The sequence below is a fragment of the Perca fluviatilis genome, chromosome 13 (genome assembly GCF_010015445.1).
Source record: "Perca fluviatilis chromosome 13, GENO_Pfluv_1.0, whole genome shotgun sequence".
Taxonomy (NCBI): domain Eukaryota; kingdom Metazoa; phylum Chordata; class Actinopteri; order Perciformes; family Percidae; genus Perca; species Perca fluviatilis.
Genome location: NC_053124.1, coordinates 13,302,410 through 13,325,322, shown reverse-complemented (window position 1 = coordinate 13,325,322; position 22,913 = coordinate 13,302,410). Strand labels below are relative to the sequence as shown.

At 38.8% G+C, this 22,913-nt stretch overlaps 1 protein-coding gene across 3 annotated transcripts in view; it reads left to right on the top strand.

Annotated features, from left to right (window-relative positions):
- Positions 1 to 22,913, top strand: part of adgrb2 (adhesion G protein-coupled receptor B2) — a 292,014-nt gene that overhangs the window by 98,313 nt on the left and 170,788 nt on the right. Inside the window, exon 1 of one of the 3 annotated variants that reach the window (XM_039819388.1) lies at positions 3,570 to 3,621. The exons of the other annotated variants lie outside the window; for them this stretch is intronic. The gene's annotated coding sequence lies outside the window, so the exon portion shown is untranslated. Of the gene's footprint in view, positions 1 to 3,569; positions 3,622 to 22,913 lie in introns of those variants that run through there. 3 annotated transcript variants of the gene reach the window in all.

The following is a 22,913-nucleotide window of genomic DNA, read 5'->3' as shown; positions in this document are numbered from 1 at the left end:
GGGATGAGAGGGTTATAATTTCCCAAGCTAAAAGCATTGCAAGGCTTTGAAGAACACGGAAGAACATTACACACCTGCCTTCACAGACATTTAAAAATGCATCCATTGCCTCAATAATTAGAAGAATGGGCACTGCTCTTGCCTGTTAAAGGTCCTATGACATGCTGCTTTTTGGATGCTTTTATATAGGCCTTAGTGGTCCCCTAATACTGTATCTGAAGTCTCTTTCCCGAAATTCAGCCTTGGTGCAGAATTACAGCCACTACGAGCCAGTCCCACAATGAGCTTTCCTTAGGACGTGCCATTCCTGTATCTTTAGCTTTAAATGCTATTGAGGAGGAGAGAGGGGGGCGGGGGGGCAAGGTGGAGGGTGGGGGTGTGGCCTTGACCAACTGCCATGCTTCGCTATTTGCAAGCCATGATGTCTCTCTCCTTCTCATGGGCGGGCCACATTCTCTGGGCGGGCAAAGCAAAGAAAGGGGAGGTAATCTTGCTCCTTATGACCTCATAAGGAGAAGATTCCAGATTGGCCCATCTGAGCTTTCATTTTCTCAAAGGCAGAGCAGGATACCCAGGGCTCGGTTTACACCTATCGCCATTTCTAGCCACTGGGGGACCATAGGCAGGCTGGGGGAACTCATATTAATGTTAAAAAACCTCATAAAGTGAAAGTTTCATGCCATGGGACCTTTAAGAAAAGTACACCCCTTTCTAAAGTATGCTATTAGTGTTGAGATTGATTTTCTACCTTTCAGACTCCCATTACTACTTATTCATTCACCAATATATATGAATATTAACTTGCAGAGACTTAAGGTTATCCATGACCTCAAGTTTGCTTTATTTTTTGTCTAAGTGATGCAGAGATAGGGCTGCACAACATATCATTTTTTTTTATATATATAAACGCTTCGCGAAAGGCTGTGAAATATCGCGAAAGATGTTTTGTGTTAGTTTAATTACACTTTAAAATGTCATTCCTTTTCAGTGGTGCCTTTTATATTCAATTCAATGTTCAATTTGTTAAATAAAACAATGTTGGAAAAGATTTACTTTCATTTGTAAAAAAAAATCAACAAGCAATTTGTTTGATTTTAGCAGAATACTGAACGCAGCAGAAATGCAGAACTGAGTACACTTTAATATCTTTTTATTTATCCCAACTAATATTGTCATCGTGATATTCAACAACGTCATCACATAGTTTCCTCATATTGTGAGCCCTATGCAGAGACATTTGTCTCTGCAATGTTATTGCTGTGTATTGCTAGGGTCAATCTCAAAGCAAACAACATATAGCTGCTTTTTAAATGGTCGTGTGCGATGTTTAGAATGTGTCCTGTAATTCACAGTTATGAGATCAAACAAACGTGAAAGCAGCGGTTAGTAGACGGTTATGTAATCTTGGTTCTTTAATTTGTTGCGAGGCAGCGATTTAACTTAACTCATGGACTTAAGATCTGCAGTTACTTTAGGCACATGTTTTTTTTATTATTGACTTAACTGACATTAATACTTCTCTCTGACTTCTCCCTGAACCTAGCTCTCTGGCTAGTGGCAGTCTCTCGAGTTGGAAAGAAATCTCAGAAGCCAACACACCTCTCCTTGCTTAAAATATGTAGGTTTCCTGAAAGTTAATATGTCTTTAAGGATGGTCTTCCCTACTCTTGCATCCTGTTCTTGTATACCAGAGTGAATCTGGACAGTTTCTAAGGCTGATCTGGAAAATATTAGAAATTAATGCATCCAAACTTGGATACAATCTAGTGGGATTGTTTAGTTTTGATTTGTGAGCGAAATTTGTTGTCTCCCCTTGTGCCAAATATCCAGACACAGATTCTGTCTGCGTGAGAATGATTGTCCTCTGCCACCGTCATTAACATTTGCATTTCAATAGTCCTCGCTTGATTGAACACCAACAGTAACATAAGTGGTTTGGCAGGGCAATTTCCTTTTTGCTTCAAAACAAACATCCATACTTATTGAGGTTTCTCTTCATCAGAAGCAAGAATCACTGTCTGTTGCTTTCCCTTTGTCTGTTGGACAATATTAAATCTATACTTTGTTTTCCCTATCTTATCTTTCCTTTGCTTGCTCTCTCATTCCATTCTGTATCATTGATGCCAAATCTTTTCATCATCTGCTTTCCTTTTTACTGCAGTATTAGATTTTAGCCACGCTAGTGGCATCTGTCTAGGGATTGCGATGTCCGTCTGTCGGTCGGTCTATAACTTTGGTCCGGACTGCAATATCTTAAAAAGTATTTGATGGATTGTCATTAAATTCTGTACAGACATTCATGTCTCCCCAAGGGTGAATCCTAATGACTTTGCGTATCCCCTGACTTTTCCTCCAGCGCCAACAGCAGGTCACTGCTTTCAGTTATCCACGGAAACATTTCATCTACCTGATGGATTGGCACCAAATTTGGTACAATGACTTTGGTGATTCTCCGACTTTTACTCAAGCGCTCCATGAGGTTAACATTTGTCGGTTTTTTTTAATGAAATATCTCAACAACTATTTTAATGTATTATCATACAATTCGGCACAGACATTCATGTTCTTATAATGTGATTCCTTAACTTAGTGTAACTCCTTCATCCGTCAGAATTTGTATTTGTCCAACACTAGTTTATTACAAAATACCTGCAGAACTAATGGCATGTACCTCAGCCTCAGCTATACTTTGTGTTTAGTGTTAATTAGCAATGTTAGCATAACAAGTTTGAATAAAACAGTCATCCAAGATGGTGACACCCTTAACATTTCACCTGCTTAACATCAGCATGTTAGCAATATGATTGTAGGCATGTTAGTACTCTGATGTTAGCATTTGATTCAAAACACTGATTTCTTCCCTTTACCACTTTTACATCTCTTGTCATGTAATCTCATCTAACAGCTTTTCAAAATGACTGTGACAATGTTGAGACACATATACAGAGACATATACTTAAGGATATACAGTACATGCACACCAATGCACACACGCACAAACTTGCGCTTCAGAGAAACCGGCGACAGCTTTCAGAAAAGGTGACATGTTTCATCTTTCCATCCTCCACATGCACACACAAACACACATTTATTTCTCCCAACAGAGATCATGTTTTCTGACCTCACCATCAGTCTATCTGCGCACCACAATGACAGTAAGCAAATGGTGCCAGACTCGAGGCATTGCCAGTGGTGTGTGTGAAGAGGGAGGAGTGTGTGACATCAGTCTGGCTCATATTAGTCTCTTCTGTTGTATCTGCCCTTTCCTGATTGTCCTACCAGTCATACAGTGCTATGACCGCTGTGTCTCATTCACGTGTCATTTTATGTGATGTGGTCATTGTCAAAATTGACCCATTTACTTTTTGTGTCCAATGTCAGAGCCTCTGATCTAGAGTTCACTTTTCATGCAAGGGCACATATGCGTTTCCTTCCTTTCTCCTCTCTTACTCCCCCCCCCCCGTCTCTTCTCCATCGCTCTTTCTATATATCTGTCAGTGCACGAGGCGAAGAGAAGAAGTGAAGCAGACAAGAAATATATCCCTGTGAAAGACAGGTCTGGATAAATAAAGAAGAGGTATACTGGGCCCTACCAAAGAGGGAAGGCTGGGGGGATATGAGGTAGGGTTTTTTTCTTCTTTTCCTTTTCCTTAAGGCAGCTGTCAGATTTTGAGAGGACAATGAACAGGGGAGAAAGAAGGTAAAAAGGAGAAAAAGTTGAGGTGTTACGTGGGCTGGATGGGTGATAATGAGAGATAGGGACCAAGTCAGTATTAGTAAAGGAGTTGAGGATGGATGCAACGTGGCTTGTACACCGGCATAAGTAGAGACACTGAGCGCAGATGAAAGGTTGTTGCACTTACTGAAATGTGTTAGCTACGATTGTGTAAAATGATTGTGGTCTTATCATCAACATATCTGATAATGGAATCAAAATATGGAAGCACTTAAATGACAGTGTAACCCACATTATATACAGTATATATGGCTTTAGACATATACATTAATACCACCTTGTTCCCTGTTTAGGGAGATTTTTTTCTTGTTAGGTAAAAACCACATAACCCCAAAATGTCAGCTTTTCAGGAGCTATTTTCATTTTATTAATTAGTTTTGAAAAGGTGTCTTAAACCCAACGGCTATTTCCTCAATCCACAGAGAAGCACATAATCCTACAGTGAAAGTGAAACATGAAAACCAAAATTGCAATAACAAGATTTTCACATGACAACCATGATATGTCACATTGGCAATCTTTTTTAATGATCCCTCATTTACATCACACCGTCAGGACTCTTAAGTAGATCTAATTAAGTTCTCAACCCCCAACCTTGAAGATGGTAATTCCAATTTGGGCATACTGGTACACCTTTATGTGTTTGTTTTGATCTGACCTCATTTGAGTTACTGCTTTAGACGAGCATGACGGCTTAAGTTTTTTAAATTAAGCTTTTTTTCTATGACTTCCTCCCACAAGAAACTGTGTTTTCTACAAGTGCTGGTAGGTGTTTGCAATCCAGCCATTCTGGCATTAGGATGTTCTATACTAAAATGCATGCGCCTGTTAGTATTTTTGATTTATTTATTTGTATCAAGAACGTCTTACACATGAAAAGACATCAAATAAAATCGAGGATAAAAACACAATAAAGTCCAGGACTTATTTCCATTGTGGTCCTCAGTAACGGTGTGTACTAGATAGTTATGCAACATTTAGTGGTAGAGCTTTATAAAATGTGTAACCATAAGTTTTACCAATGTAAAGTAGAGCTCAGAAAAATGTCACAGTAAGGCTTACAAAGTGCTGTTCAGATAATAACATTACAAGCATAATTCATTCTTCAAACATCACCTCATTTGTAGTGTAACTGTGTTCTGTCTGCTTATTTTTTTTGGACATAAAAAGACTTCAGACAATACTGGAATAGTTTGAGGAATTTAGAAAATTGTTTAAGCTTTCAACTAGGCCATTTGTATTTTAAACAAGAGTGTTGGCTGTCGTCCTTATTTGTTCGTAATTGTCTTAGACTAAAAATGTACTTGGCAAACCCAGTGTTTTAGTTTTCTGTTTGGCAAATCCAGCTTCCCCTAGTGTGGGATTGCTTTTTCTAACAGATGCAGTGCAGTCTCTGGTTGATCCCAGGATTTCCTCCTGATTTCTTCTTCTGTGGCATTCAGCAGAGAGCCAGAGATGTACAATGGCAACACCATTGTATACTGCACATGCATTTGTTTCTAGTCTACTGATGTTTATGAATGTCACTAACTTGTAATAGTATTCACGTGTCCATACCTCTGTGATTCTGCAGCAGTGCAGCACAGCAGCTTTCTTCATACACTTACAATGTTAATGATCATTTAGTTTTTTGGGACTGGTAATTTTATCAAGTGGCTGGTCATGCAGAGGGCCTGTGGTAATGTTTATCTGTAGTAACTAAGGCTTTAATGTTAGTGTGTTGCTAAATTACAATGTGAACGAGTGTTTTCACTCTGTGGGCAATGTCCAATTGAGCATGCATTTGTTGTGTAAAACTGCACTTATGGGGTTAGGGTTAGGCACCAAAAAAGTGTGGAGCTTTACCATTTTCCAAACTATTCTCCATTACACACACAAGGTTGAAAGCATGATTAATTGGTTTTACTTTAAATGTGCCTTTTAACAACAACAGCACTTAAACACCAGTTAAACATAGCTGTGATTGTGGCTGGGTTGGCTCAGTGGGTAGAGCAGGTGCACATAAACACAGAGGTTTATGCCTCGATGCAAAGGTCCAGGGTTCGAGTCTGACCTGTGACGATTTCTTGCATGTCTTCCCCTTCTCTCTCCCCTTTCTAACCTAGCTGTACTATCTATTAAAGATGGAAAAGCCCCAAAAAAAACATAGCTGTGATTGGCCAATTACCGTGACATTTTGCTCATAATAGCCAATCTTGTACCAAACCTCCTTGTTTACTTTGCTGGCCGGGTTTCTTTCAGCTTTATATGTCATCTGGGAGGACGTGGAATTTTTAATCCGTAGAACATCCAAACTCATTTGTACTTTGTTTTTGTTTTTTTAACAAATTTAATTGGAGTGCAAGCCACCAGCACACTTTAAGGTCAGATCTGTATGGTCAACATTGGAATGATTGTCGCTTTAAGCTATGTAAATGAACAGATCTGTGTGAATATACTGTATCATAATTTAAAGGTAAGATAAAACTCTTGATATTAGCTCCAGTCAGTGAACAACATGATGCAAACATCTGCCAACATAAACAAAAATCAATCCTATTTAAATAAAAGTATATTTAGCATCACATGTACAATGTAGTACATTGTTTTTTGTCTAAAATGGTGGGTATAACTGCAAAACTGAACCCCCCAGACAAATCTTGCACCTGGTCAATAGCTGTGTGTGAAAGGACAGCTATCCTCTGTGACCATGTGTGTGACACAGCTTTACTGTGGACACGGCCAACTTTAACCCCTGAACCCTCAGCTGAGGTGCGACATGTGTCAAACAGACACAAGGAGAAAGGTTTCACACACACACACAAATGCAGGTGCTCGGTAAATCCATGTCCCCTTCAAGGTCTGTGTATTTCTTGCTGACATGACGGATACTTGCAGGAATGGAGCATGCTCAGTTGATGAACTTGTATTTGCCAATTCAATATCTCCCCCCACCTACCATCATCTTAGACTGTTCCTGAACCCCACAGGTGTGTGTGACACTTATAAGTGCAAGGAATAAATACACACACACACACACAAATTTGAATATTTGTGACATTTATCCTTTGAGTATAAGACCCATATAAACAATAAAACCTGAATCCCCACGATAAAAAGCCTATGGTAGAGAAAAACATGAGGCAGGATTTCCTATCCTTCCATCCTTCCTTGTGAGGACATATCGTCCCCATAAAGATGTGAACAACACACTAATGCAAACACACAGTCCACAGTTGTAGGCCTGTACCTGCAGCGTCAGCTTTTCCTTGCCTCGACTCCTGTCTTCCCCTTGATAGCGAGCCTTAAAAACAAGGAGAGGAAATGGAGTGGGAGAGGAGATAATGAAATAAATACCCTGCCTGGCAACGCTTCAAAGAGAGAGGGAGAGCTTGATCTGCTCTACTGGAAGCTAGAGAGGGAAGAGATGTTACATAAAGAGTATAGATTGGGAGACAACGGCAACCGCCACCTCCACAATCGCACACAAACACAAATAGATTCACACAGAGAAGCACGACCGCAACTAGTATGCCTGCTTCCTAGCTGGGTAGATAAAGAATCTCCGTCTGTGTTGTGGCTTGTTTTGAGTCACTGACCAGCCTTAGTTAGTTAAATTATATAGGTTTCTTATTAGTCCTAACAAAAACAAATTATTCCACCACTTAAGCCATGTACTCTGAATGAAAAAGATGTCAAAGCTGAGCAACGCGAGATTCGTGTTTATTATTGGTGTCGGGCAAGCATGAGCTTTTTCTCGCATCATGCTCTCATGTCATCTATTATTCATTTATTCATGTAATACACACATTCAGGCGGACAGAGGATATGGCCATTTTAAAATGTTCTGATATCTACAGGACTGCGTGTGTGTGTGTGTGTGTGTGTGTGTGTGTGTGTGTGTGTGTGTGTGTGTGTGTGTGTGTGTGTGTGTGTGTGTGTGTGTGTGTAGTTCGACTGTCCTCACAAGGTGGTCATAATTTACATCCACATACTGTAGGCTTTCCATACTAATACACAATCCCACATAAAAACATGGCGGCAGGCAGGTGCAGCAGGTTTGGTGTGCTGTGGCCATTCCTGCTTTATGCGTTTATTTTGACATTGTCAGTTCCACAGTTTGAGCCACAATGGAAAGACCATTGTGGCTGCTACATTCGTGTTTCCCAGCCTCATGACCTCATTTTAAAAAAAAAGACTCAAAAAACTGTCTGAGCGCAGATCGCAAGGCGAAACGCTGATCATTATCCTGTGTCTCCTATTATCGGGAGACGTTCATCAATGCCCAGGCCCCATCTTCAATAGCAGCAAATCTGATGAAATAAGGGGCTGTGTCGACTCTGTGTGCACCTGCCCGGCCGGACCAAAAGCTGCGAGTGTCTCCGATCATTTTCACCTGGATCTACCAAGTCAACCGGTATATGGAGACTCGTGTTTTGGGTGCTCTGGGCAGGTTATGTGTACCGCGGAAAGTGCGATACACAAGGTGAAATGGTGCGAAGGAGCAATGAACGAAGGAGCAACAAACGATCAGTCTAGTTTGGAGTTGGATCAGTTGGGAAACAGTAGCCGAGGAGCAGAGGGAGAACGTCATGGAGCTTCGGGGAGCATGTGGCGGTTGAACGCCACGGAACGGATTAATTTGCGACATAAGAGAAGTAACTTACCTCTGTCAAAACTACAATCACGGAGGTATGATTTGACACTTCTTCCCACACTCAACCACGCTAAAGTTATCTGGGACGCTAAATCGAAACCTAAAGGTCTGCTGGGGGGACATTTAAACGTTAGGAGTATTTCCTCTAAAACCGAGCAGGTGGAAAAACTACTTACTGAATCGAACTTGGACTTTATCTTTCGGAGACCTGGTTAACAAAGACATCTCCTCAGGCAGCCTTCTGCTTTCCGGGCTATAGCATATTTAGAAGGGATAGGTCTACTGGAAGAGGTGGTGGACTACTTTTCTATGTTAAAGAGTATTTACAATGCCAACAGATAAATCTGCAAGATAAACTGGATGTAGAGATTGAATGTATTGCTTTAACTATTAATGTTCCACCACAGATGTCATTCATTTTAGTTGGTGTTTATTACGGTGGCCGGGAAGTGCAATGCAACATTACAAAGAATGAAACACTTTTACAAAGCTTGAGACAAATTTACATTTTGGAAAACAAATTTACATTTTAGAAAACAAATTTACATTTTGGAAAACAAATTTACATTTTAGAAAACAAATTTACATTTTGGAAAACAAATTTACATTTTAGAAAACAAATTTACATTTTAGAAAACAAATTTACATTTTGGAAAACAAATTTACATTTTAGAAAACAAATTTACATTTTAGAAAACAAATTTACATTTTGGAAAACAAAATAACATTTTGGAAAACAAATTTACATTTTAGAAAACAAATTAACATTTTGGAAAACAAATTTACATTTTAGAAAACAAATTTACATTTTGGAAAACAAATTTACATTTTAGAAAACAAATTTACATTTTGGAAAACAAATTTACATTTTAGAAAACAAATTTACATTTTGGAAAACAAATTTACATTTTAGAAAACAAATTTACATTTTAGAAAACAAATTTACATTTTGGAAAACAAAATAACATTTTGGAAAACAAATTTACATTTTAGAAAACAAATTTACATTTTGGAAAACAAATTTACATTTTAGAAAACAAATTTACATTCTAGAAAACAAATTAACAAGATGCAAAACACTTTTACCAGTCCTGAAACAAATTTACAAATGACAGATTCTTCACGGAAAGGGAATGTACCACATACCGGAAGTGATGAGGTGTTGTATACATGTCGCCTTGACTACGGCAGTTATGGATCGAATGCGTCAATAGAGCCGCCATCTTGGAACAGGGGAGGCACTGCCTTATATACTGTCTATGGGCCGTCTTTAATGCATCAGCGTCAATGTAGGCAAAGGTCTAACGGAAATAAAATCACTATAAATCGTCAAAATCTCATGCGATGTTGTAGTTTTTTTAAACAAAAAGACAAAGAGACTAATTAAGGTGTTAATACAAAGAATATTTATTATAATCAGTTCACAGATATGAGTACAAACGGAAACTTCACCCTTCTGAACTAAGAGGTTCTGCTTCAAAGTGAAGTTTAAACAGACTGAAATGTCCAGGCTCACTCCCCCACTAATGATTCATTTATTTCTGCATGTAGTTATTCATTTAACGAGACTTAAAGTCATGTTCGTTCGTCATCCACAGTCCGAGTCCCGCAAACCTTTAGGAAACCTGTGATTTAAACTTCAGCAGGTTGTGACAGTCCGCTCCGTTTAGTCCTGATCTGATTGCTTCTCCGGGCTTCCCTTCCCTCCAGCGGGCCCAGCAATACGGCCTGGGTCTCCAGCTGCGTGGTGTCGGTTTTGGCTCCCAGGAATGGGCAGTGAGCTCCAGGTCCTGCAGCTGCAGACGGACTCAGCTGCCCCCGGCCTGTAGCTTCGATCCGGCCGCGGCTGTCGACACGTTTTCCCCGTTTTTCCAATGTTTCTGTCAGGTCCGCGTCATATAAAAACTCCAAACACCGACCACACGTAAAGTCACCATAAACTTCATTCACGCCATATACTCAACAACACAAATTGACGCGCTCACCAGCAACACCGCAACACCTCATCACTTCCGGTATGTGGTACATTCCCTTTCCGTGAAGAATCTGTCATTTGTAAATTTGTTTCGGGACTTGTAAAAGTGTTTTGCATCTTGTTAATTTGTTTTCTAAAATGTAAATTTGTTTTCTAAAATGTTATTTTGTTTTCCAAAATGTAAATTTGTTTTCTAAAATGTAAATTTGTTTTCTAAAATGTAAATTTGTTTTCTAAAATGTAATTTTGTTTTCTAAAATGTTATTTTGTTTTCCAAAATGTAAATTTGTTTTCTAAAATGTAAATTTGTTTTCTAACATGTAATTTTGTTTTCCGAAATGTAAATTTGTTTTCTAAAATGTTATTTTGTTTTCCAAAATGTAAATTTGTTTTCTAAAATGTAAATTTGTTTTCTAAAATGTAAATTTGTTTTCTAAAATGTAATTTTGTTTTCCGAAATGTAAATTTGTTTTCTAAAATGTTATTTTGTTTTCCAAAATGTAAATTTGTTTTCTAAAATGTTATTTTGTTTTCCAAAATGTTAATTTGTTTTCTAAAATGTAAATTTGTTTTCCAAAATGTAAATTTGTCTTGAGCTTTGTAAAAGTGTTTCATTCTTTGTAATGTTGCATTGCACTTCCCGGCCACCGTAGTTTATAGACCACCTTCTGCTGATGCAAAATTTTATATATCATTTAAGGAGATTTTAAAATATCTAAATACCTTTGGTAAAGAAGTAATTGTACTAGGGGATTTTAATGTAAATTGGTTAGATTATAACAGTAGGAAAAGGTTAAAGGAAATAACAGGTCTTTATAACTTGGAACAGCTAATAAAAGGACCGACAAGGATAACTAAAACTTCCAAAACACAAATCGACCTGGTATTTTCAAATAAATCTGACAGAATAATAAAATCTTTTAATTTTATTACAGGCATGTCAGATCATAATTTGATTCTTATAGCACGGAAACTAAACAAAAGTAGATTTACATTCAGAACAAATAAGAGCGATTATAAAGAGACCTTTTTAAAAATACCTAACAAAGATTTGGCACATTTTGACCAAGAGTTAGAGAAGGTAGACTGGAATGTTTTGAATTCTGACGATGAAATAGGCTCCTTCTGTGGGAGCTTTTTAGATCTAATTAACAATATCAAGGTGAAATTTATTAAAAAGTGTGTTAACTTGTGCAAAAAGGCACATTTACCCTGGTTGACAAAAGACATTTGGAAATCGATGAGGAGAAGAGATTTCTTGCTTAAAAAAGCCTTAAAATCAAACATTGAAAATGATATGCTTCTATTCAAGGATTATCGGAATAAAGTAGTGAAAGAATTAAAGTGCCCATATTATGAAAAAATCCCTTTTTCTGGGATTTGGGGTGTTCTTTTGTGTCTCTGGTGCTTCCACACACATACAAACTTTGAAAAAAATCCATCCATGCTGTTTTGAGTGAGATACGGTTTCTGAATGTGTCCTGCCTTCAGTCTCCTGGTGAGCTGTTCAAAATCGGCTCGTGACGTCACAGTCCGAAATGAGCTGGCTAACCACAACATGCTAACGCTAATGCTAACGCTAGCATGCTACGCCGTTCTCAATAGCAAAGCGCTGCTACAACACACACAAGTTCACCATAATCTACAAAAGAACTACTTACATGTGCGCCCTCATTTAGAAGTCTCCCAGCTAATCCTGCCTTGTAACTGACCAAAGTTGGAGAAACAGGCTTTCTTTTACTGTCTCTAGAGTTAGCTAGCTGACATGATCTACATCTGAGCTACTGAGCATGTGCGAGTGCAATCAAAGATAGTACAGAAGAAGAAGATGAAAAGAGGTCTCACTCTGTAGCTAAAACAGAAACCAGGTGAAAAGAGGATCTGCAGCAGTGAGAGAGAGCTGTGCAGTACAACAAAAATATGGTGTTCTTTGAAAATTAAACCATGTAAACCTATTCTGGTACAATCTTAAAATACAGTTACGAACCTGAAAATGAGCATAATATGGGCGCTTTAAGGACTTCGAAAGCGAACTTTTTTATTGATTTGATAACACAAGCAAAAGGAAACAATCACTTAGTCTGGAAGCACATTAATACTATTTCTCGGAAAAAAACATCTCAGAAATGTTATGAAATGAAAATAAACAACGTCTTAACGCAAGAAGAATCAAAGGTAGCTAGTGCTTTCAATAGTTTTTTTAAAGATTCTATTAATGATTTGGTTGTTGTTTTTGGTAATAGAAAAATGGAAACGAAATATGTAGATTCAACTAAACAAGTGTTTCACTTAAGTGAGGTCACGGAGCAAGAAGTCCTTAAAATTTTACGACTTAAAAATTCAAAGTCACAGGATTGTTGTGGTTTAGATTCGTGTATGATTAAAAGGAATGCTGCTACCCTATGTCGACATATTACTCAGCTAATCAATCGATCCATCAGAGAAGCGGTCTTCCCTGACTGTCTAAAAAAGGCAGTGATTACACCTTTGCATAAGGGAGGAGATAAAGCTGAGCTGGACAACTACAGAACAGTGAGTATCCTACCTGTACTATCGAAGTTAGTTGAGAAAGTAGTGGCCAGGCAACTGATGGATCATTTGAATTATGGAGAGTACCCCCTGAATCCACTTCAATTCGGTTTTAGAAAACATCATTCAACTGAAACGGCACTTTGTTATTTTGTTGAACAACTTAAAGCCGGGTTGGATAAAGGTGGGTGCCATATTTCTAGACCTGAAAAGAGCTTTCGACACGGTAAACCATAACATCCTGCTATCTAAATTGTCCACTCACAATATTTCTAACAAGACATTATGATGGTTTAAATCATATTTAGTGAATAGGAAGCACTGCACAAGAATTAAGAGCACTATGTCTTCTTTTCTGGACTGCCCAGTAGGGGTGCCACAAGGCTCCATTCTGGGCCCTCTTTTGTTCAGTGTTTTTATAAATGATCTTCCAGCTATCTGTCCTGACATTCATGTACAAATGTACGCCGATGACACGGTGATATATGTCCATGCAAAATCAGGTCAAAAAGCAGCAGCTGTGCTCCAGGGAGCGATGGAAAAAATCTCAGATTGGATGGTACAATCATGCTTGACATAAAATTTTAGTAAAACAGTCAGCATGTTCTTTTCAATAAGGAATATGTTTCATTATGCGCCGGAAATTGTGGTAAAAGGTACAAGGATTCAGGAAGTTGAGTCGGTCAAGTATTTAGGCGTAGTGTTGGATAGGACACTATCGTTTAACAAACATATTTCAAAATTGATAAAAACTGTAAAATTTAATTTATCACAGTTTCGATATATTCGTCCTCAAATGAGCACAGATGCTGCTAAGCTTTATATGCATGCGATTATATTTTCTCATCTTACTTACTGGGATCACAAATTGGACTCTTTCAACCAATTCTGCGTTACAGCCGCTTCAAAGCTTGTACAAGCAGGCACTTAAAATTTTAGATAAAAAACCTTTTTCATACCACTACTGTAACATTGTGAAGAAATATAAATTATTAACATTTGACAATTTCGTTGTGTTTTCAAATGTCAGTTTAGTATACAAGATTCTTCATAATTTGGCCCCACAGCCCCTGAGAAAGTTTGTGAAACCTTGTGAAGAGGCAGGTATTAGAACTACGCAAGCCTCTTCCAGAGGAGATTGTTATGTTAACTTTAGGTCTTCCACTTTTGGGCAGAACTGCTTTTCTGTGAAAGCCGCAGGGATGTGGAATTTGTTGCCAGTTGTTGTTCGAGAGAACAGTTTAAAGTTAACCTCAAGAAGTGGTTGAAAGACGGTCAGATTTGTAATCATTAATACAAAACTGGTAAACTAGGGTACTGTTAAAATTTTTTTGAGGTGATCCCTGTGTAGGTGTTGTATTTGTATTTTATCTGTATTTTATATTGTGAATGAACTTCTTAGTAGGAATGCTCATCATCCACTGTATATACCTGCTGTCACTTTTCCTCTGCCCAGGGACGACAGATGAAAATTAGCTTGTAGCTATCTCTGGTCTGTGCAACACATTTGTTGTACAATATCCCTGTCAAATAAATAAATAAATAAATAAAATAAATAAAAATAAACACGCAATCCAACCATGCTCTATATGTGTTAGCATAAACAGGTGTCTTTTATTCAGAGATATTTGGAGAAAACATACCTGCCTGATGGATGGTTCTTCCATCAATTTACACACCTTCATACATGCACATACATAGAAGTACACACTGTGAAATATAGGCGGTCAGTATACATAACCTGTCAAACACACACACACACACACACAAACACAGACTTGCCCTTTTCAGTCAATTTTTCCGTTTAACTGTAACATTTCTGTCGACACAGACAATAAATTTAGCCCTGTCTGGTTTTTATCCCCTCAAACGGCGGCCACAATTACATTAAGTACACTAATGCTTGGTGTGACATATTGTCTTTTTTAATGAATGTCTCCACATGCAGCGCCCTCTCTGCTCAATCAATGACTTTTGAGACTTAAAAGCTTCTTTAATGCCCTCTACCTCTCATTCAGATGACTTGGCTTTTTATGTAAATTTGATTACGGTCATTTTTCTATATTTTAGTCCCAAATTAAATTCAGGATCAGGTTTGCAGCAGGGAAATCGTAGCAATGAAACACAGCTGTCCCTTTTTACATTGGTGGGAATAAGATTGGTGCACATATTTTGTCTTGAAAGCAAGATTTCCCTGTCGTGGAGGAATTGGAAATCTCATCATGGTGGCCTTGTTGCATGTACGACCCCTTTGATCACGACATTTCTTATTGTTTATTCTGATGACACACATATTGTAGATCCAATGCATCATTTACTGCATCAGAAATAAAGATCATCAGTATGGATTTTATTTTTCTTCTTCTTTTCTCTTATTCTCTGGCTGTTTCATTTAGCTAGTTATATCCTCATCCAACTATCAAGTGAAGTTTATGCACATCTAAAAATGGTCCCAAAAAAATGGCATCATAGATGCAGTGCAATCTGACATGGTAGTTAACACGTCTAAAAAAATCACATCCATGAGAAAAAATTTTTTGTAAATGGCCAACAATTTATTTTTTATTTTTTTTACTTTCAGCAACAATTAATGGTCCTATCTTTTTCAATGACATGAAACAATTTTCTGGGCCAATAATTTCATATCATTATTTATCTGACAACATAATTTCAGATACTATTTCTTACAAACTTTGCTGTTGAAAAAGACTATTTTCACTTCAACGGAGTTGTAATTTTGAGGATTGTTAGTATGTTTGGTTTTTCCTTTCACATTAACCTTTTGAACACTTTATGTTTACGTATGTGTCTCTGCCTCTCTCACCCAATTTCTTTCTTTGCCTACCTCCCCTTCGTACCATACATTTGTGTTGTCTTAAAGAAAAAGCTGGTGTAAGGTGATCTGTTGGCAAAGATACACTGCGGAGGTAAGCCGGCCACTCACTTCCTCAGTCTGTGATTCTCTATTTCACATTGAAACCTAAATTCCCTCTAGGCCCACTACAATACTACTAATTGGACCCCCCCTACACACACAAACACACACACACAGCATATATTTCACAGTGTGTACTTCTATGTATGTGCATGTATGAAGGTGTGTAAATTGATGGAAGAACCATCCATCAGGCAGGTATGTTTTCTCCAAATATCTCTGAATAAAAGACACCTGTTTATGCTAACACATATAGAGCATGGTTGGATTGTGTGTTTATGTGGGATTGTGTATTAGTATGGAAAGCCTACAGTATGTGGATGTAAATTATGACCACTTTGAAGACACCTTGTGAGGGCAGTCTAACAGACAACTACACACACACACACACACACACACACACACACACACACACACACACACACACACACACACACACACACACACACACACACACACAGATTTATGCAGATGTATACACGTGTACACGTTCCAGTGTTGTTGTGTTTTGCACACAAAGGGATGGTCGGCTTCGCTCTCAGTTGGAAAATGACTCTGTGCATGTGTGTTGCATCAGATTCTGTCCAAACACTCAACAGATGGTGACATTTAGTTTCCCCACTGTGACAACAAGGTTAAGGGTGTGAAGATGCCTGAGTGCGTGTGTTAGGGTTTTGCAGGGTCAAGACTGACACATGCTTCTGCATCTGTTAATCTACATCCTGCTAAAAGTCCCTCTGTCCGTTAATTAGCACATATAAAAAGTGATGCATCTTAATGCATTATTACTGCAAAGCACAAAAGATGAGCAGCAACAGCCTACTCATTAGTAGCAGAGTCGTGTATATGTAAACCAGACATTAGTGATGGGATGTTGTGACATGGGGAGAATAGGCATGCATTTACTGTAGCTGTCTGTCACTGTCATATTACTGTAGTTACTGTCCACATTTCACTTTGGTTTAACTACTTAAAGCTACTTCGCTCATGTATGTTGTGAAAGTAGGCTGTACAGCTTGCTGTGGTAAAGTATAGTGTATTTTTAGTTGAAATAATGCTTCTATATTATTACTGTCAGTGAAGTGTATTGTTAAACTGCTGACAACCAGAGATTACCCAGTGACAGCAGTCACACATGAATGGATGCAACATGAGTTGGGAATGTGTGTTTAATAAAAAAAGGGGGGTGGGGGGCAGACCTAGTAAACATACTGCCTCTATGCAAGCCAACATCCCCTCCATTTGCTTATCCTCATCTCCAACAATCGTTTATTCACTCATGTGAAATCAATGGCCGTGATTATCAATATCTCCCTGTTAATGCACCAACGGTCAATATTGAAATTCAGGTTTGGAACATATTGAATAAATGTTACATGCCAGCAAATTGTTTTTAAAGGCTATGCGACCATCTAATAATTAGCATTAGATATTTTCCCATTGGGTGTATTGAAAAACTCCACCACCACTGTGTTAGTGCAGTGCCTGGTAAATGAGGTGTCATTTTCTTAAGAGTAATGTGAGAGGACATGGCAATGAGTTTTTCCCACAATACCGCATTACAAATAGCATTGTTGTTTCTTCTGTTATTTTAGTACGTAAAATGGCACACTCTGCATAGTATAACACAGAGCTGGTATGGCACCAAGCTGACCGTTGCTACTGGGTTTTATAATCTCCCAGAAAATAGCTTCCTGATAGTGTTGGCAGCAGTAGTGGCCATTTCTGTGCTGTTTAATCAGTGCTCATATTCATAGCGTATACTCTTCTGTCTGTTTCTGTTTTGCTGCTGATTACAGATTGTATGGATCTCATATGGATGGAGATTGGAGTTATGAAGTCGCTAATCATGAGAAGTCACTTTCCACTGACGCCATAGAAAACAACCTATTTTTTCTCTCGGACTTCACCATGTTCCACTTTGTGAAGCTACTTTCTTGAGTGCTCTAGCATTGCATTTTTCAACCTTCTCCACTCTTATAGTGTTTTCCTTAGCCCCTCTTATCTATTCATCTTCCTGCAGCTCTTTACTTCTTTCCTCTTCACCTACGTTACATCTTACCTTTTAAATTCATTGCATTCAGGCGAAAAAGAAAAAGAACATTGGGCAACACAAAGGGAGACATCAGCCTTTTTTTTAAAGAGTCATTTCATGATGAAGTGTGGTCATTTACTCCTCTAAGGCTGGGCTACCTTTTTGACTGCTTCGTCTTCCTCTGTTAGCATTTCACCTATAGTTACTGTCTCCAGCAGTGGAGAACACTGTCTCTGTGCTACAGCGCTAATATCAGTGGAACTCATTGTTATCCACAACTCGATATGGGCACAGTGCTTTGGAAATGAAACTATGGATGGATTATTTGTCTTCGCCCAATTAAAGGCTGATGTTTTGTAACGTCGTACAGCTCGTGCTGGTTGACCGGCTTGTTCTGGAGTTCGGTGCTCTACTCTCTAAGTCTCTGTTGATTGACAAAATATTTTACTTTCATCTTGAAGAGCTATGATGCCGTCTTTGAAGATAAACTACAACTTCCATCCATTCTGGTGCGTTCACCTTGCACACCATCCACATGCTGCACTGTGGCCTTCAAGTTCCATGCTTTTTTGTTCCGCCCGGTTTATTGGTAACATACTGTAACATACCATAGAACCCATCAAAGACGGCCGTATATTTCACAGACAAAGCCACAAAGATTGAACTGTGTCGCCATTGTATTCTGGACTATTGTGGCTGCTTGTTTCTGCATTCAAACTGGACAATGATATCCCAACCCTCCATCACATGTCTTGAAAACTGTTAAAGTGTCATACAGTTTTTTTCTCCTTTAAAACACCTGTATGTCATCTGTTGACCCACACCTCTACCTGATTTTAATAATACATAATGAATTCCCTACTCATCACAAACTTATGATTTTCACTCTGTTCTTTCATCTGCACACATGTCACATGTCAAGCGGATGTGAACGTATGAATATGTATGAGTGCATGGGTGTTTTTTTGTGTGTATGTGTGTAGCATATGCCATACCCCGAAGACAAAATGGCCTTTGCTGTGATTGAGGGGCTTAGTACTGCCGTCTCTTTTCACAGCACGATATCCTCTCAGCTTGTCTGCCATTTGTGAATAACTGATAAGGCAAAGTTAAAAGCACTGACTTGATGGCGCACTGGAGTGGGCTTGATAAAAGGACAAACAGAATACTGACTTCTAAAATGTCAGCCGGGCTAAATTAGTTGAACAACATTGGTTCTTCATACTAGTTTACAGCCAAAAGATCTTATCGAGATGAAAGACGGAGCACACATTGATGCGTGTAGATGTGGGCAAATAAATCAAGTTTGACTTAGAGAAAGGCTGAGATTTCCAAGGGGGTGAAGCCAAAGATGAGAAGGGGCAGAGATGAGGATTTTATGCTGGAAGGCAGAGAGAGGAACATTTCATGACTCCATAATCAGTACTAGAAAGAAACTCCTTGACGTCAGGATACAGTCTTGCATTTCGAGTTAGCATTTGTGTTGTGTGTGTGTGTGTGTGTGTGTTCATACAAGGACCACATGCTGATCTCCGCTGAGGCCCGCAAATGAGAGAAATACTCCACATCAATAAATAAGACAATGCCATTCTCTACCACAGCGCACTTAGATGTACAGCACTAAGAGACAGATAGGGGGAAAGAGAAGGAGATAAGCCGGGCTGTCATGATTCTCCATGCATCGCTCCCGAAATTAATTTCCCAAAACAGAAGCACCCTACCCAGGGATACTGTTAAGTCTGTTGCCCACAACCAATTCCACTCTATTATTCCACCAGAACAAGACAGTTAACTGGAAAATACTGTTGTTTCAGTGCATGAAAAGCTACTCATGGAAAGCCCCATACAGTCCATTCTTAAATAATGACCACTCTTGGTAAAGCAGTGCCATAAGCATTTTCTTTAATATGACTGTATGATTACTAATATTCTCTACTCTAGTACTGTATGCTCTCTTTGCCGCTGGCATTTCATACAGCCAAAATGACAAGTGGGTATGCAAGATAGCCAGTGCACTTTAAATCAGTTTGTTCTGTACAGCTGCCAAATAATGAAATTGCATATAACAAAAACACACTGGGCTAAGTTGGCTGGGGCATATTGGTTCAGGTACCAGTGAGACCATGAAATGCGATCAGGAAGGCAGGTTTAAGCTATTGATGCATGAGTTTGAAAGCTTATCACATGGCAAAACACTTAAAGGAACACGCCGACTTATTGGAAATTTAGCTTATTCACCGTAACCCCCAGAGTAAGACAAGTCGATACATACCCTTCTCACCTCCGTGCGTGCTGTAACACTGTCTGACGGCTCCAGCATTAGCTTAGCCCAGCACAGATCCTGCAGGTAACTGGTTCCAACTAGCCTACTGTTCCGAATTGTGACAAAATAACGCCAACATGTTCCTGTTTACATGTTGTGATTTGTAGAGTCACAGCGTGTACAAAAAACAACGTAACATGAGACACAGCCATCTTCTAACAGTAAACAAACCGGGAACTATATTCTCAGACAGGCTTGCTGCGAGCATATCACTCCGCCCAAGTACTATATTCTTCCGCCTGTGAATACAGTTCCCGGTTTGTTTACGGTTGTTTACATGTTACATTGTTTTTTGTACACGCTGTGACTCTACAAATCACAACATGTAAATAGGAAAATGTTGGCGTTATTTTGTCACTTATTCGGAGCAGTAGGCTAGTTGGAACCATTCACCTGCCTGTTCTGCTGGCCTGATGCCGCTGGAGCCGTCAGACAGCGTTACAGAACGCACGGAGATGAGAAGGGCATGTATCGACTTGTCTTACTCTGGGGGTTACGGTGAATAAGCTAAATTCCCAATAAGTCAGCGTGTTCCTTTAAAAGCAGGATCAAACTAACAACTCTGTGATTAATAGAGAAGCCACATTACCTGCTGAGTCAGAACCGCCCCATTAGAAAGTTTCTAGTGAAAAGCTAACAGAAAATCGGGGGAGAGAATAACGTGGTTACTTTTAGTGCCTTAAACCTCCAGGCCACCAGCTAGCTTTTCTTTTTTTTTTTTTAGATGATTTTTTTTGGGGGCTTTTTCACTTTATTATGAAGTGACAGTGGATAGACTTGAAAGGGGGAGAGAGATGGGGGATGATACGCAGCAAGTCTGATTTGAATCCTGCGCCGCTGCAAGACTCAGCCAACACGGGGCGAACGCTCTTACGGGGTGAGCTAGAGGCCGCCACAGGTTTAGCTTTTTTGACTTTTTTGCCGTCGCACTCTGAATCAGGATCCTGACTGTGCCAGCGTAGTGGTCTCATTGAAATGAATGTGTGTGCTGCGGATGTTGGTCTGGACAAGGCCTAAGAATAGATACACTTTTTACAATTTTACTGTGTGAGTAAGCAGAAATGCCTGCTGTATATTGGAGAATGTGATAAGCAGCCTTTCATGTACTCACTACCCAAGCTGAAAGGGATGACGCTTGAAGCTTCCCCAATGACAACCTCAGGACCACTATATTCATTAGTTATACATGTTGCCTCTGTGGGAAAAGTCTGATTTCTAATGATTCTTAAATAATGGTGACATTTTGTGTTAATACAGACTTTTTTTCCATTGCTAAGTGTGTATTTTCTTTTTTTTTCACAAACAACTTTATTCACATTCTGATTGTGATAAGATTTTATTGATCCCCCACAGGGCAAATCAGATTGTTGCAGCAGCACAGGGACAGGAGTAAGTTCAGATAAGTAGAGAAGGTTCGAAATAAATTAGGTGAATAAATAAAAATAGAAGTAAAAATAGAAAATTTGCAAGAGCAATTGAAAATTACAAGGCAAAAATGACAGTGATCTGATTAGTAGCAGCAGTTAACAGTGTGAGTTCAGCGGTGCATTTATTCTCTTCCACGGATGAGGTCCTTAAACATAGTCTGTGGGTATTTCTAATTCAGTCCTTCCCTAGTGCGTCGGTTTGTGGTTTCATAGCACGTTACAGTGGCATTTCAATGCAGTTAGAAATGAAGCTTTTCCAGCATGTGTACCAAGACTGTGGGGCTTCCAGAGACATGCAGATGGATAATAATATAATTGGTGATAGTTCCCATTTGCTTTTACCATCAGGGAGAATGTAGAGGGTCCCAATGTGTGAGGAGAAACAAATATAATCATAATTTTATCCCAGAGACTGCTCGAATGCTGAATAAATGAGTAGAGAAAGGTCCCTTCTTTTGCAGTTTTATTGCAAGCGAACTTCCTGTTTTGACTTGCAACAAAGTTTTAAAAAGTTTCTTCTGTACATGTACATCTATAGCAGACATTAAAAGTGACGCTATAAAAGGAATCATGAATATTTTGTGAAATTATCCCTTATTTGGGGACAGTGCAGTGGCGGAATATAACTACATTTAATCAAGTACTGTATTTAACTACAAATTTGAGGTACTTGTACTTTACTTGAGTCTTTTCTTTTCACGCCACTATTTCCTTCTACTCCACTACATTTCAGAAGGAAATAGTGCTTGTTTTTCTCCACTACATTAACCTGACAGCTTTAGTTACTAAATTAAGATTTTTGCACACAAAATACGATGTTTTATTACAAATCAAACTGCCCAACAATATTTAGGCCTAAACGATACTTACGTACTTTTACTTAAAGGTCCCATGACATGCTACTTTTTGGATGCTTTTATATAGGCCTTAGTGGTCCCCTAATACTGTATCTGAAGTCTCTTTCCCGAAATTCAGCCTTGGTGACCTCATAAGGAGCAAGATTCCAGATCGGCCCATCTGAGCTTTCATTTTCTCAAAGGCAGAGCAGGATACCCAGGGCTCGGTTTACACCTATCGCCATTTCTAGCCCTGGGGGACCACAGGCAGGCTGGGGGAACGCATATTAATGTTAAAAAAAAAAAACTCATAAAGTGAAATTTTCATGCCATGGGACCTTTTTAAGTAACATTTTTAATGCAAGACATTTACTTGTAACAGAGTATTTATATAGTGTGGTATTAGAACTTTTACTTAAGCAAAGGATCTGAATACTTCTTCCACCACTGGGACAGTGATACTTTCCGTGCTGTGCTATTA